The sequence below is a fragment of the Echiichthys vipera genome, assembly GCF_963691815.1.
Source record: "Echiichthys vipera genome assembly, chromosome: 8".
NCBI classification, from domain to species: domain Eukaryota; kingdom Metazoa; phylum Chordata; class Actinopteri; order Perciformes; family Trachinidae; genus Echiichthys; species Echiichthys vipera.
The window spans coordinates 28602393-28616922 of record NC_139833.1 but is presented as its reverse complement, the minus strand read 5'-3'; the positions used below and the strand labels follow the sequence as shown (position 1 = coordinate 28616922).

At 40.6% G+C, this 14530-nt stretch overlaps 1 protein-coding gene across 1 annotated transcript in view; it reads right to left on the bottom strand.

Annotated features, from left to right (window-relative positions):
- Positions 1 to 14530, bottom strand: part of snap91a (synaptosome associated protein 91a) — a gene marked incomplete at both ends in the record, with an annotated part of 137927 nt that overhangs the window by 16148 nt on the left and 107249 nt on the right. The gene's annotated exons all lie outside the window — the stretch shown is intronic.

Sequence of the window (14530 nt, the reverse complement as noted above, 5' to 3'; positions counted from 1 at the left end):
CAGACAGACAGACAAGCGACAGACAGACAGGGCTGAAGGAAACACTGGTCTTGTGGTCAATAGAGTGGTGCAAAGATAAGTAAGTATGTAAAACAACAAAATATGTAGATGACTGACGCTTAGGCTGAATCTAAATGTCCGGACTTCACCGCTCTTGCAGACTCGCGGGCTAGCAGATTTTCCGTCCTGGAAAATGTGTGAATGCTGAGGGCGGTCCAAATCCACAGTTCATCCAGTCCACAAAGGGCCTCAAGCGAACTATCATGATTGCAGTTGTCGAAGACTTGAGGACCGCCTATCAGCAGCTTTAAAGTCTTTCGCCCTCGCAGCTCAATGATGTCAACAATGGTTCAGACTGGATACATGGATTCAGTTTTATACCATGTTGTTGTTTATGTGATGTTGAATGAAAATGTGTATTTTTTCCTTGGGGAATATTTCTTATGAATCTGCAATATGGACTAGAGTATGATGATTTTAATTAATTAATGTAGTCTGGCTTACTGGTTGTACAGTGCGGGTATAAAGCCTGACATCCAGCACATCAGATGTTTTCCCCCCTCCTGCTTTCTCTGCTATTGGGCAAAACAACAATTGATAATAACAATAAACAGCTAAAAGAAGAATGAATATTGGACTTTCATTTGTTTAGAGGCCAGAGACCCACCTCTGTGTTTATAAACATATTTGGTGATTATAATATGTTCATTTCATTCAGCTTGTTCTGCAGCCTCCAACTGACCAAAAAAAAGGAATATTCTCCATGACTAAAACAACTTTAAACTTAAATAATGCTAGCCATACTACGATATTGTTTATGCTAAAGTGTTAACATGGAAGAGAAGAAGAACTCTATAGCAGCAGTAGCTCAGTCCATGGGAACTTTCCCCTGACAAGAGGATCACCATGACAGTAAAGCCTACGTATATAAAAATAATAATATATTCACTCCCAAATATGTGAGCTCTCCTCAGAGCATATCTAACAAGAAATAAGATAAGTAGGTGTATGCAGAGTGATGGACAGAGAGGGACTGACAATATGGCTGGCCATTTTAAAAGCCTTGATTCAGCAGAGCAGGGCAGATGCAGAGCAACATCTATTGAGCCCTGTGATTCATTAATAGTGTCATATCCGTCCTTCACATTTACTGCCAGTAGATGGGGAGACAGCTGAAAGGTGAATTTTCCTCCCCGGCTCAATTTAGACGACGTTACAGGACCAATACACCTCACACATGGAGCAATCTGTCACTGGTTAGGATGACACAAGTTAGTTTAATTTGATTTACAAAGTCAATGTTTCTTACAACTGTAAAAGACAGTTAGTGTAGTGTAGTAGTGCAGTATGGTGTTGATATATTGTATTTTCTGAAGGATGAAAAACTTGTTAATTGCATACATAATTAAGTGGCATAGTTGTTAGCTAGCATCATTCAAGTTTAAAGGTGATTATATTCTTGGCAATTAGCCGCTTTTGTTATAATTAAAACATTAATTGATTTTTGGCCAGTTGGGGGCTGCAGCTGCAACAAGCTGTATGAAATTGACAAATACAGTTCTGGAAAAAATTAAACGACCACTGAAAGATTTACTGAAATCAGCAACTCTACATGTATGACAGCCATTTCATTCCAGTGTCTGAATTCGTACACATGCACAGATAATTATACTTAATAAGGTACTGATTAGGTCATCAACTGAACCAGATACGAGAATTATACCAAAATTAAAAAGTAAAAAAAAAAAAAAAAAAAACACTGCTGTGGTCATCACAGTCTCTTGCAATAGGACCAGCTGGATAGCAAGAAAGTGCTAGTTGTACCTCAAAAGTAATTGGGATAAAAAACAAAAAACAAACAAACAACTATTGACTATGCCAAAAGAGTTGAAAAGAAAAGTTTTGCATGAAGAAATAAGGATTCGACCATGGAGGACTTGATTAGGGTCGTCTTCTCTGATGAGTCCAATTTTCAGCTTGGCCCAACACCTGGTCATCTAATTGTTAGGTGGAGACCAGGAAAGGCCTACAGTGCCTCGCACTCACTGGAATTTGGAGGTTCTGTGGTGATCTGGGGGTGCTTCAGCAAGGCTTGAATCGGGCAGATTGGTCTTTGCGAAGGATGCATGAATCAAGCCATGTACAAGGTTATCCAGAAAGAAAACTTACTTCCTTCTGCCCTGACAATGTTCCCCCAACTCCGAGGATTGTTTTACCAGGGGGGTAATGCTCCATACCACACAGTTAAGTCAACCCTGTCATGGCCTACCCAATCTCCAGACCTGAACCCCATTGAAAACCTCTGGAATGTGATCAAGAGGAAGATTGATGGTCATATGCCATCAAACAAATCTGAGCTGCTTGAATTTTTGCATGCATAAGGAGCTTATTTTTATCTACTGAGTGACATAAAGTCACACATGTCCTGCCCTAAATACACCTTCCTGGTTTTATAAATCCACACTGGAGCAAAATGTGTGTTAGTCCGCAGCTGTTTATAGTTCCCAGGAACAAATAATTTATTTAAAAAACTACAGTGCCTAGCTGTTTTAATTAAAGCTATGATCTACCATTTGGAATATTGGTAATTATTATAAACATTGTTTATATGGCGATTATGGTCCTGCAGTCTGATCTACAAAATATGAAGAGCAAAAAGAACCAAAAAAATCCATTCAGCCTATCAGTCAGAGGCCTGCATAGAAATTGACCAATGCTATCCATCCGTCACGGTAGGTTCCCATTGGTTCGTACCCTCTTCTCCCCTGCTCCTTGTCATCCCGCCTCGTCCCACCACACTCTCCCTCCCTCTCTGTAAACTCTGAGCAGCTAGTGATTAGCTTAGCAGCTCAGCTACCAGATCTTCTGTTATCATGGAGTAGGAAAAAAACAATACAAGCGAGCAGCCTCAGCTAGCCCTGACAGAGAAGGTTGGAAGAAAACATAAGTCGACCGAGGAAAAGGCAGAAACCAAGAGGAAATGTGACCTACATCGGAACCAAAGACGAGTCAACATCGGGGATTCCTTTCACTTATTTTTTAGAATAAAGATGATTTCTTTGTTTCCGTATAACAAAAGGGGTATAAATATCGAAAAAAAACAACAAAACATGTATCAGTATCGGCTATCGACCAGATCGGTCCAAAATGTGACAATGGGTAAATCCCTAGTCTAAGCAATATTTTTTTCTGGTTTATAATGAATGTTTCTATTTCCATAAATATATCAAATCCAATAACCCCACAGTAGATGAAGTGTGAAAAGGACTGCATGAATAATCATGCAAAAATGCATACAAGGTCCCTTCTGCTATGACGGCCATGCTACAAGTCTGTTCATGCTTTTACTTCCTCCATAATGCTTTCATCTGGCTCTAATGATTGCTGTGCATGTCCCCGTCAGTAGTAAGGCAGCAGATAGACATATATATAGACAAATACACACACAAATTGAGAGGGATAATCGCTACAGGGCTGATGAGTCAGCTTCATGCATCATCCTACACTTCTCATCTCTCCATCTGTCGGTCCGTCTCAATTGCTGTCTCACTTGCTGTCTCTCTCTGTATTTCCAACAGTGAATATCACACAGTCACTACCATATAATATCTACATAAATAGTTGTCTAAAATGTCTAAAACTGTAAATCATGTCCTAATAAGAGTATTATAAGAAAATGTATTTCTCTGTTTAACTATGGTGGCCATTGCTCACAACAAACTCTGCACAAAGGGGGATCTTTTCAGTGCTATGAACGGTATTGATAAAACCTTTTGTGAACTCATGATTTAATCAATCACTTATGTTCCTAACAGTGAACTGGCATTAGTTTGTTTGAAAATGTGCAGGATAAAGTCTTATATTTAAACATGCAGTAGGAAAGAATCCTGTAGAAAGTGTTAATTGGAACATTGTGGCCGCATAAAAACATCTTGTTTAGCGTTCGGTTGCACCTTGCTAATTAAGTGAATGTTAGTTAGCTAGTGCTAGCATTAGCTAGTAACTTGCGGCAAACTGCAGATTTCCAACCAGCATTGTTTCACTGCCGTGAAAAGCGCCAGCGGTTCTAGCAACCCCAACTGACTCGTGCTCAAATATAGTCATGTCCATTTTCAAAAGATGGACAAGATGACAAAAATGTGAAATGAGGCTCCAAAACAGTGGTCCACAAATCAATGTGTGATATCACAGTAGCTGCGTCCATTTCTTACAAACAGTGTATGAGCCAAACTCAAACTCCCAATTTGATACAAACCAACTGTCCTATGTATTTTTGTAATATCATATAGCACCAATAAAAAAAAAAAAAAAATAAAGCTGAGGCTACTTCAAAAACCCTGGATCCAAAACGTATACCCCCCCTGCATGGTTAATGCCCACATCTTTCAAACTCCATGCACCTGGTTTGTAACACAAAATTTCTGTTTGTAGTGCTCAAGCTCAAGCTGTGACACAACCTCACAGTACTCTCAAAGAATAGTAAATTGATCTTGAAGTGTAAAATTGTCCCAAAGGAAAAGCAAAATAATGTCCATCATTTTGAACATTGTCAGAAGGACTCAATTGAGACAAATCTCAAACCTCCATATTATCCAGGTTTTGGTAATAACAATTTAAAGCTGCACTTATCAATGCTTTTATACTGACTATTGATCACATTGTTTATTGTTTATTGTTTATTTATTAAGACCACTATTAGCTTCTGTCTTAGACACTAACTACTCTTCCTGGGGTCTCTACAATTTCCTAATTTACATTCTTACAAGACAAAAAACAAACAAACAACAAAAAAGTCAATATGAACTCAAAACATGTTTAATACATATGGTTGCTCTACGATGTATCTCATCAAAAGCTGATAGGAAAACATTTTTTCTACTAAATAAAGAAATTTCTCTTTTCAGGATCTTTAAGGCAAAAATGTTCTACAGTGCTCTAAAATGTTTGTTGTGTGACAAAGTACAGTCTTATCTTCTTGTTAAAACTTTTCATCACTTTCAAAAATCTAAAAACCTGGGAGTGAATTCCATGCCACCATCACTCGGTAATTCATTGTCTTCTGTATTAAACTTGTTCTACATAGAGGCAACAGAAAATAGCCCTCCAAAGACTGTCGAGTGGCATACTGATGTGATGTTTGTCAAAAAAAAGACAATTTACAATACAGCATTTCAGGGATTTTGGTTTTAACCATATTTCTAATAAAACTTAGTAATGAAGTGTTACCTACTTTTAACACTTAACCAGGGAAAACTATTATTCATAACACTAGCTATTGTCCTGTAAGGACAGCAAGTACAAAGTAGTACAAAGTGCGCTGCTTTGTTCTGTGCTATTTGCAGTCTGTTTGTTTGTCAATAATTGAACAATAATCTAACTGTGATAATAGTAATACCTGTACTTATCTTTTAATTAACCAACTTGGCAAAAACTTCTTACAGCAGCCATAATTATGCCCATTTTCACCAACATTTGGTGAATGTTTTATAGTGTTTTTCTTGTTGAGCTATAAGGAATATAATACACTGGTTATATTTATGGTAATTAAAGTATATGTCACTCAATGCAGCTGTATGGCTCTCTTATGTGTTTATTATCACTTTTTTTTCGATTAAGGTTTAGTGGAGAGGTATCAGACTGCAGCTACACAGAAAGTATTACTTAGTGAGACAAATGTATCTTTGGTTTTGGTCTTTTTATGGGATTTACAGTTGTTAATAAAATATAAAATAATGAAAGACTTGTCGTTTAACAAGATCTCAGACTTATCCTTGCCCATGTAATTTGTGTAAATACAATACTAGCCAAATAGTTGGTGAACACATGCCGGCTCTGGGATCACAGTGTAGTCTTTATGACACCAAATAACTAAAGCACATAAATGAGCAATACTATTGCATGTTGGAGGTTTCTTCGATGAACGTGGGAAGTGTAGTTTATTTTGAGTCAACCCCACATGCACTTCCTCACCAGCTGATGATAGTCCACTTTACTTTTGTTTGATTTTACATTTGCTAAAAACAACAGTGCCTGGCTTAGGTTTGTGAGTGTCGCAACTTTTCAAGATACAGTCAGGTCTGTGGTTGAGATCAAAACAAAGGCTGGGTTTAAAGATGGATGTGGTTTGAACTAGTGAAGTATGGGGTTAGGGAGTAGAGAGAAGAACTCTGCAGTAACCGCCCACTTTTCGAACAACTCCTGTTCCGGAATTGGTTCCCCCCATTCATTTACTCATTTCAGCAAATCCTCAAATATTGAGTTTTAAGCCTGGAACCAAGCATACTGGCCATGAGATGAATCACAAAAACTAATTTGGATAAAGGAAGAAAGGTAAAGGTATTTGGAGTCGCAGCTGGTGTTCCCATCACAAGGTTGTCTCTAGTTTTATTCATGGGATCATTTGACAATAAGAAAATGATTGAATAATGCCAGACTTACCCTGTAAAGATGTTCCTTTAGCAGGTGACCCAGAGGGCTTGTATTGATCAAAACCCTCTGCTCTCACACTTTGGACCTATATGCTCTACTGATTTACACAGTGTCGGATAACTGTCACTTTATACCACATTAGGATACCCTACAATGTCTGCGCACACCCAACTCACAACATACAGGACTCGGATTTCAAATTGCATCCTTTGACATATCAATAACTGAAGTGATATCAAAGCTAATGTGTGTGAGTAAGACCGAAGGCAAACCCCCAGGCATGCATGTGCCACAGCACACACGCAAGCCCGCCCGCCACCCATGCAACAGCCTCCTCATATTTTTCATAAATGGATTTTTACAAATGGGCCAACAGGGGACATGCCAAGGTGGTTTCCTAGGAAACAGGCTCTCATATTTGCAGTAGCATCAACGGTGCAGTAAAACTCCTTTGAAACATATTCACATGTGCAAACTCCCATAGCAGAAAGCTGACAGGGGTCATCCAGCCAAAGCCACATGTGAAGAGTCCCAAAAGCCTCAAGACAGCTGAAAGACTCAACACTGAATTCAAATAAACATTAAGTTAATCTTCTATCTTATCTTCTAGAATATTTTCTATATCTATTATATTTCATATAGATTTTTGAATAGGTGACTCAGTACAAGCTTTATCTATGTAAGAGTGCAATTCAAGCTACGCTGCATGACTAATGTCCTGTTGAGCTACACATGAATGGATCATGGAAGCACAGAGTTTATTTACAGCTCATCTTGCCCGCCAGCAACATAGGGGGGAGGGGTAAAATATCCAGAATGCACTCTGTCCCAGCATAGCATAGCACCAATGTGGTGTGGCAGCCAAACAAAGAGGAAACCATTGGGCTCAAGACACTGTGGAGGCTGGAAGTGACATCCGAGGAAAGAGCTGAGATCACACACAATGCTGCTACTACTGCTGGTGGACACAGATAGCAGCGCTGACTTCATATAGATTATTTGGCTTTCAGTGACATTTCACTCAGCTATTAATGTAATTGTATTTGTTTGCCGTGATACAGCTCACAGGTAAAATATCCCACAATCATACAGTGTACAGTACTGTCAAATGTGAAATAAAAAATGAAAAGATTTCATAACACGTAAGGTAGATATCAGAGACATTGTATTCTTATCATTATACTGGACTAACAAAGCAATAAATGTAACTAAAATTAAAGCTATATTTGTGAGTAAAACCGAAGAAATAACCACCAAGAATGCATTCACCGCAGACCACTATGCATTTACACAAGCCTGCACAACACGTGTGCATATTTTCAAAGATGGATTTTCGAATGCGGTCATATATTCATATCTCCAGTCTTTTAGACTTAATGTCTAGGGACAATATAGATCCTGTGTTTGATTGTTTTTAATCTTCAATTTTGTGATTCTGTCCATGATTCACTGTGATTCCTCCCCCCCAACCCCATTAGGGACAAGCAGTTGAAGATGGATGGATGGATGGATGTCCATGATACGCAATACGTGAAATATGCGATAGAAAGCCTAAATCTTCTGTTCATAATAAGCTACTTATCACAGGTAACTGGCGCACATTTCTTCTCATTCATCCCCACAGCACTTTACAGAGTCTGCGCTCAGCTTCTAATGACTTCAATAGGGGAGCCTAGAGCAGGTTGTTCCACTGCAGCGAAACTAGACGGTCACTGGATAAATGCTGGTATTTGTCCCGCCCATCGGATGCTTAGTGTCTCTGGGGGTCTATGGGATAGTGGGCTGGCCCGGACGCTAGGCTTCTGCATGATGATTGGATGAGCTGTCTGAGGAAGAATCCTTTTTGGATTAACAGCTAAATGAGCGAATCAGCAATATTGAAGAATAAACATCCATCAGAGCATTTTCTAAGTTTTTCATTCAGTTGTTCTGAACTAATCCAGAGACTTTACCGATCCGAAGCGACTTTGTCTTTGTTAAAAATGACTAGCGTTGTGTTTGGTGATCACCCACACTCACAGGCAGTCACACTTCACAGTAGCCTGGCGCAGCAGCTCCAGGTGGGCCAAAGCCATTTAAGCAGCCTAGCTCTGCTGGCCAATAAGAGGACACTGGTATAGTCCCTGGAAAAAAGGGTCACAGATCATTTTCTTGAAAAGGAACAACGGGTAGAATTTACATATAAATAAAGAACACATTTATGATGTGAGTCACTGACGGTGACTCGTGACAGTTACAATTGGCTGCTGTTTTCAAGGCTTCTTAGGAATACACTGTTTTACACTTGCCGAACTGGGGACCTCTCGCACTCTAAGCAAGAATCATACCCCTAAACCAACAAGCACCTAAATGCTTTTCACGTGCCAGAATTGCTGCCAGGGTTAAAGAGTCAGCATTCCATGATGGGTCATCTTTTAAGTAGAACACATCAGATGACGTTGGTAATAAACCATGACATGTAACTGTTTCACTTGCAGGATTCTGGTATTGTGCATGCTGACCCACTGTCAAAGCTAACTGGTAAAATTGGCTGCTGTTTTTAAGACTTATTAGGAATGTACTGTTTTACATTTGCCAAACTGGGGACCTCTCGCACCTAAGCGAGAATCACACCCGTAGACCAGGGGTGTAAAACTGATTCGGTAAAGGTCAGCTGTGGCTGAAGGTTTTCATTCCAAACAGCAACAGCGGAATTTTACTGTATGAGTTTGACACATGTGCCCTATACCAACAATCCCCTAAATTTCAAAAAAAGGGTGCTTTTCACATGCTAGAATTGCTGCCAGGTTTAAAAATTTGGCTTTCCATGACAAGTCAAACACAATTAACTAGTACAATTGGCTGATGTTTTTAGGGCTTCTTAGGAATGCACTGTTTTACACTTTACAATCCGAGAACCCCTCCCACCCTAAGTGGGACTCATACCCCTAGACCAACGAGCCACTTAAAATTAAAAATGATGCTTTTCGTGTTTCGGAATTGCTGCCAGGTTTAAAGAGATGGCTTTCATACATGATCACACACACACACATCTTACAGATTTAAAAAGTCTGCTTTCAAAGCCGGATCAGGTTTCTCGTAGAAAACGTCAGATAACATTGGTTAAAGCTATGACATGCTCTCTCCTTGTTGCAAGAAGGATTTAATGGAAAAATGTTCCATGACATGAACTGTCATACTTGGGAAAGGTCAGTTGTTAATGCATAGTAGGTTATTTGCCACAAACTGCCTCCCTCCCTTAAAGGGAACTGATATTGTGAATTTTGGATCACTGTCAGGACTCCTCCTAAATCCATACACAGACATGTTTCAGTTACACTTCTGCCCATACTACAAGCCTGACTAAGGAGTTGGAAGCTCCTGATCTCCGATTACAATGACTTAAACATGTAGTGTTTTGTACATGCAAAACACTTGATGGAGTGTGTTAAAGTCTTGCATTGGGGCTCGTCCGGGATTTAAAACTGGGACCTAAGCGAGTATCATACCCCTAGACCAAGGAGCCACGTAAAATCATAAAAGAGGCTTTTGACCTGCTGGAATTGCTGCCAGACTTAAAGAGTCAGCTTTCCATGATGCATAGAAGGTGATTTCCCCCAAACTGGCTCCCATGAATGGAACTGATATTGTGAATTCTGGATCACTGTCAGGACACCTCTTAAATCAATACACAGACATGGTTCAAGTAGACTTCTGCCCATACTACAAGCCTGACTAAGTAGTTGGATGTTCCTGATCACCATCACTTTATCATGTCATGATTTGTACATGCCAAACACATGATAGAGTGTGTTAAAGTCTTGCATTGGGGGCTCGTCCGGGATTTGAACCCGGGACCCCTCGCACCCTAAGCGAGAATCATACGCCTAGACCAACGAGCCACGTTTCAGTTAAAAAAAAAGGGGCTTTTCACGTTTCGGAATTGCCTCCAGGTTTAAAGAGTCGGCTTTCATACACGATCACACACACACATCATATAGATTAAAAAACTCTTCTTTCAAAGCCGGATCAGGTTTCTCGTAGAAAACGTCAGATAACATTGGTTAAAACTATGTCATGCTCTCTCCTTGTTGCAAGAAGGATTTAATGGAAAAATGTTGAACTGTCATACTTGGGAAAGGTCAGTTGTTAATGCATAGTAGGTTATTTGCCACAAACTGCCTCCCTTAAAGGGAACTGATATTGTGAATTCTGGATCACTGTCAGGACGCTTCTTAAATCAATACACAGACATGGTTCAAGTAGACTTCTGGCCATACTGCATGCCCGACTAAGGAGTTGGATGTTCCCGATCACCATCACTTAATCATGTAGTGATTTGTACATGCCAAACACATGATGGAGTGTGTTAAGGTCTTGCATTGGGGGCTCGTCCGGGATTTGAACCCGGGACCTCTCGCACCCAAAGCGAGAATCATACGCCTAGACCAACGGGCCACTTTTCAGTTAAAAAAAGGGGTTTAAAGAGTCGGCTTTCTATGACGGGTCATCATTCAAGTAGAAGACATCAGATGACATTGGTAATCTTGCAGGTGCATGGTCCTGGTATTGTGCATGTTGACTCACTGTCACAACTAAATGGTACAATTGGCTGGTGTTTTGAATGCTTCTTAGGAATGCACTGATTTACACTATCCAAACCAGGGACCCCTCTCACCCTAAGCAGGACTCATACCCCTAGTCCAACGAGCACCTTAAAATCAAAAAAGATGCCGGGTCATGTTTCTTGTAGAAGACATCAGATGACATTGGTGTAAGCCATGTCATGTGCTCTCCTTGTTGCAAGAAGGATTTAATGCCTCTCATACTTGGGAAAGGTCAGTTGTTATTGCATTGTAGCTGATTTCCCCTCAACGGCTTCACTTGCAGGGTCATGATAATGAAGATATTGTGCATGCTGGCTCACTGTCAGGACTCCTCCTAAATCCATACACAGACATGTTTCAGTTACACTTCTGCCCATACTACAAGCCTGACTAAGGAGTTGGAAGCTCCTGATCTCCGATTACAATGACTTAAACATGTAGTGTTTTGTACATGCAAAACACTTGATGGAGTGTGTTAAAGTCTTGCATTGGGGCTCGTCCGGGATTTAAAACTGGGACCTAAGCGAGAATCATACGCCTAGACCAACGAGCCACGTTTCAGTTAAAAAAAGGGGCTTTTCACGTTTTCGGAATTGCTGCCAGGTTTAAAGAGTCGGCTTTCATACACGATCACACACACACACACACATCATACATTTTAAAAAAGTCTTCTTTCAAAGCCGGATCAGGTTTCTCGTAGAAAACGTCAGATAACATTGGTTAAAGCTATGTCATGCTCTCTCCTTGTTGCAAGAAGGATTTAATGGAAAGATGTTGAACTGTCATACTTGGGAAAGGTCAGTTGTTAATGCTTAGTAGGTTATTTGCCACAAACTACCTCCCTTAAAGGGAACTGATATTGTGAATTCTGGATCACTGTCAGGACGCCTCTTAAATCAATACACAGACATGGTTCAAGTAGACTTCTGCCCATACTACAAGCCTGACTAAGTAATTGGATGCACCTGATCACCATCACTTAATTATGTAGTGATTTGTACATGCCAAACACATGATAGAGTGTGTTAAAGTCTTGTATTGGGGGCTCGTCCGGGAATTGAACCCGGGACCTCTCGCACCCGAAGCGAGAATCATACGCCTAGACCAACGAGCCACGTTTCAGTTAAAAAAAAAAGGGGCTTTTCACGTTTCGGAATTGCCTCCAGGTTTAAAGAGTCGGCTTTCATACACGATCACACACACACATCATATAGATTAAAAAACTCTTCTTTCAAAGCCGGATCAGGTTTCTCGTAGAAAACGTCAGATAACATTGGTTAAAACTATGTCATGCTCTCTCCTTGTTGCAAGAAGGATTTAATGGAAAAATGTTGAACTGTCATACTTGGGAAAGGTCAGTTGTTAATGCATAGTAGGTTATTTGCCACAAACTGCCTCCCTTAAAGGGAACTGATATTGTGAATTCTGGATCACTGTCAGGACGCTTCTTAAATCAATACACAGACATGGTTCAAGTAGACTTCTGGCCATACTGCATGCCCGACTAAGGAGTTGGATGTTCCCGATCACCATCACTTAATCATGTAGTGATTTGTACATGCCAAACACATGATGGAGTGTGTTAAGGTCTTGCATTGGGGGCTCGTCCGGGATTTGAACCCGGGACCTCTCGCACCCAAAGCGAGAATCATAGCCTAGACCAACGAGCCACTTTTCAGTTAAAAAAAGGGGCTTTTCACGTTTCGGAATTGCCTCCAGGTTTAAAGAGTCGGCTTTCTATGACGGGTCATCATTCAAGTAGAAGACATCAGATGACATTGGTAACAAACCATGACATGTGACTCTTGCAGGTGCATGGTCCTGGTATTGTGCATGTTGACTCACTGTCACAACTAAATGGTACAATTGGCTGGTGTTTTGAATGCTTCTTAGGAATGCACTGATTTACACTATCCAAACCAGGGACCCCTCTCACCCTAAGCAGGACTCATACCCCTAGTCCAACGAGCACCTTAAAATCAAAAAAGATGCCGGGTCATGTTTCTTGTAGAAGACATCAGATGACATTGGTGTAAGCCATGTCATGTGCTCTCCTTGTTGCAAGAAGGATTTAATGCCTCTCATACTTGGGAAAGGTCAGTTGTTATTGCATTGTAGCTGATTTCCCCTCAACGGCTTCACTTGCAGGGTCATGATAATGAAGATATTGTGCATGCTGGCTCACTGTCAGGACTCCTCCTAAATCCATACACAGACATGTTTCAGTTACACTTCTGCCCATACTACAAGCCTGACTAAGGAGTTGGAAGCTCCTGATCTCCGATTACAATGACTTAAACATGTAGTGTTTTGTACATGCAAAACACTTGATGGAGTGTGTTAAAGTCTTGCATTGGGGCTCGTCCGGGATTTAAAACTGGGACCTAAGCGAGTATCATACCCCTAGACCAAGGAGCCACGTAAAATCAACAAAGAGGCTTTTGACCTGCTGGAATTGCTGCCAGACTTAAAGAGTCAGCTTTCCATGATGCATAGAAGGTGATTTCCCCCAAACTGGCTCCCATGAAGGGAACTGATATTGTGAATTCTGGATCACTGTCAGGACGCCTCTTAAATCAATACACAGACATGGTTCAAGTAGACTTCTGCCCATACTACAAGCTTGACTAAGTAGTTGGATGTTCCTGATCACCATCACTTTATCATGTCATGATTTGTACATGCCAAACACATGATAGAGTGTGTTAAAGTCTTGCATTGGGGGCTCGTCCGGGATTTGAACGCAGGACCCCTCGCAACCTAAGCGAGAATCATACGCCTAGACCAACGAGCCACGTTTCAGTTAAAAAAAGGGGCTTTTCACGTTTCGGAATTGCTGCCAGGTTTAAAGAGTCGGCTTTCATACACGATCACACACACACACACACATCATACATTTTAAAAAAGTCTTCTTTCAAAGCCGGATCAGGTTTCTCGTAGAAAACGTCAGATAACATTGGTTAAAGCTATGTCATGCTCTCTCCTTGTTGCAAGAAGGATTTAATGGAAAGATGTTGAACTGTCATACTTGGGAAAGGTCAGTTGTTAATGCTTAGTAGGTTATTTGCCACAAACTACCTCCCTTAAAGGGAACTGATATTGTGAATTCTGGATCACTGTCAGGACGCCTCTTAAATCAATACACAGACATGGTTCAAGTAGACTTCTGCCCATACTACAAGCCTGACTAAGTAATTGGATGCACCTGATCACCATCACTTAATTATGTAGTGATTTGTACATGCCAAACACATGATAGAGTGTGTTAAAGTCTTGTATTGGGGGCTCGTCCGGGAATTGAACCCGGGACCTCTCGCACCCAAAGCGAGAATCATACGCCTAGACCAACGAGCCACGTTTCAGTTAAAAAAAAAGGGGCTTTTCACGTTTCGGAATTGCCTCCAGGTTTAAAGAGTCGGCTTTCATACACGATCACACACACACATCATATAGATTAAAAAACTCTTCTTTCAAAGCCGGATCAGGTTTCTCGTAGAAAACGTCAGATAACATTG